General features: G+C 41.8%; 1 non-coding gene across 1 annotated transcript; it reads left to right on the top strand.

Annotated features, from left to right (window-relative positions):
- The first annotated feature begins 1,964 nt into the window (after positions 1-1,964).
- Positions 1,965-2,177, top strand: LOC130110876 (small nucleolar RNA U3). Its single transcript, XR_008810090.1, has one exon. It is a non-coding gene; the product is annotated as a small nucleolar RNA U3 (small nucleolar RNA).

Below are 2,177 nucleotides of genomic sequence, written 5' to 3'. Positions count from 1 at the left end.
AAAAAGGAAAAAAGTGCAGAAATTCATCAATTTGATCTAAACCTTAGTCTTAACTCTTAAAACATTAAATTGCAATTGCAGAAAAATTAAATTTAAAAAACAAAAACAAAAAAACACTTGTATTGTTCCAAACCCCACCAACAACATTTCAAGTTTAAAACGGGATAAAGTAATCAAGATATAAGACAATGGGAGATCAGTTGTAACGAATAAACACCCAAATTGCCCCTAGACTTAACCAATCAAACTCTATCCCTAACCGTAATCTTTGGGGTATTTCTAATCCAGCACTTGGGCATTGGCGGAGGTGCTCAGTTGACATGTGTTGGCTCTGGCATTCAACCCTAACCATAAAGTTAACCTAGTATTTTCAATCTGAAATGCCCTTGCCGTGGTTAGCTTGGCTACTGCGAAGAGTTAGTCTGTTGCTGTGGTATTCTCTGTGCGATTGTCTGCCTGAGCTGATAAAACCCTTACACTAAGCGAAACATAAAGAGCCGTCCATTAATTATATCCAAGACTTTCACTCCGAGAAGCTTGGTACTTTCCATCAGAAATGCCATTGCCGTGGTTAGCTTGGCTACTGCGAAGAGTTCGTCTCTGTTGCTGTGGTATTCTCTGTGCGATTGACTGCCTGAGCTGATAAAACCCTAACGCTAAGCGAAACATGTAGAAAGAGCTGTCCATTAATTTTATCCAAAACTTTCACTCCGAGTAGCTAGGTACTTTCCATCAGAAATGCCATTGCCGTGGTTAGCTTGGCTACTGCGAAGAGTTCATCTCTGTTGCTGTGGTATTCTCTGTGCGATTGTGTGCCTGAGCTGATAAAACCCTCACACTAAGCGAAACGTATAGAAAGAAACGTCCATTAATTTTATCCAAGACTTTAACTCCGAGAAGCTTGGTACTTTCCATCAGAAATGCCATTGCCGTGGTTAGCTTGGCTACTGCGAAGAGTTCGTCTCTGTTGCTGTGGTATTCTCTGTGCGATTGTCTGCCTGAGCTGATAAAACCCTTACACTAAGCGAAACATAGAGCCGTCCATTAATTTTATCCAAGGCTTTCACTCGGAGAAGCTTGGTACTTTTCCTCAGTAATGACATTGCCTTGGTTTGCTTCGCTTCCACGAAGACTTAGTTTCTGTTGCTATTGTATTTCTGCGGGATTGTCCGACTGAACATATAAAACCCTTACTGTAAGTGAAATATGTAGAATAGCCGTTCATTAATTTTATCCAAAACTTTCACTGCAAGAAACTTGATACTTTCCATCAGGAATGCCATTGCAATAGTTAGCTTGGCTACTACAAAGAGTTGGTCTCTGTTGCTGTGGTATTCTCTGTGCGATTGTCTGTCTGAGCTTATAAAACCCTTACACGAAGCGAAACGTATAGAAAGAAACGTCCAGTAATTTTATCCAAAACTTTTACTGTGAGAAGTTTGGTACTTTCCATCAGAAATGCCATTGCCGTGGTTAGCTTGGCTACTGCGAAGAGTTAGTCTGTTGCTGTGGTATTCTCTGTGCGATTGTCTGCCTGAGCTGATAAAACCCTTACACTAAGCGAAACATAAAGAGCCGTCCATTAATTTTATCTAAGCCTTTCACTCCGAGAAGCTTGGTACTTTCCATCAGAAATGCCATTGCCGTGGTTAGCTTGGCTACTGCGAAGAGTTCGTCTCTGTTGCTGTGGTATTCTCTGTGCGATTGTCTGCCTGAGCTGATAAAACCCTTACACTAAGCGAAACATATAGAAAGAAACGTCCATTAATTTTATCCAAGACTTTCACTCTGAGAAGCTTGGTACTTTCCATCACAAATGCCATTGCCGTGGTTAGCTCTGCTACTGCGAAGAGTTCGTCTCTGTTGCTGTGGTATTCTCTGTGCGATTGTCTGCCTGAGATGATGAAACCCTTACCCCAACCGTAACCGAAAGATATAGAGCCATCCGTTACGTTTAGCAAAAGCTAATCCTACTTTCGGGGATAAGTTCTTTTAGTTTTATCGTGAGAAATGTTTTTCTAAAGTGAGTTCCGCCACCCACGATGATGAGCTGGGGTGCTTCTTCCTGAGCGCTAATGTGGTACAGAGAAGTGGTTTAATCACAAGCTCTGTGCCTTAGATGATGTTCAATGCTCCTTTCATGGGAGCATCAAGAGAAGGGGCATGTTCTGAGTGGT

This window comes from Lampris incognitus, chromosome 3 (assembly GCF_029633865.1).
Source record: "Lampris incognitus isolate fLamInc1 chromosome 3, fLamInc1.hap2, whole genome shotgun sequence".
Classification (NCBI taxonomy): Eukaryota; Metazoa; Chordata; class Actinopteri; order Lampriformes; family Lampridae; genus Lampris; species Lampris incognitus.
This window is presented reverse-complemented; position numbering and strand designations above follow the sequence as displayed.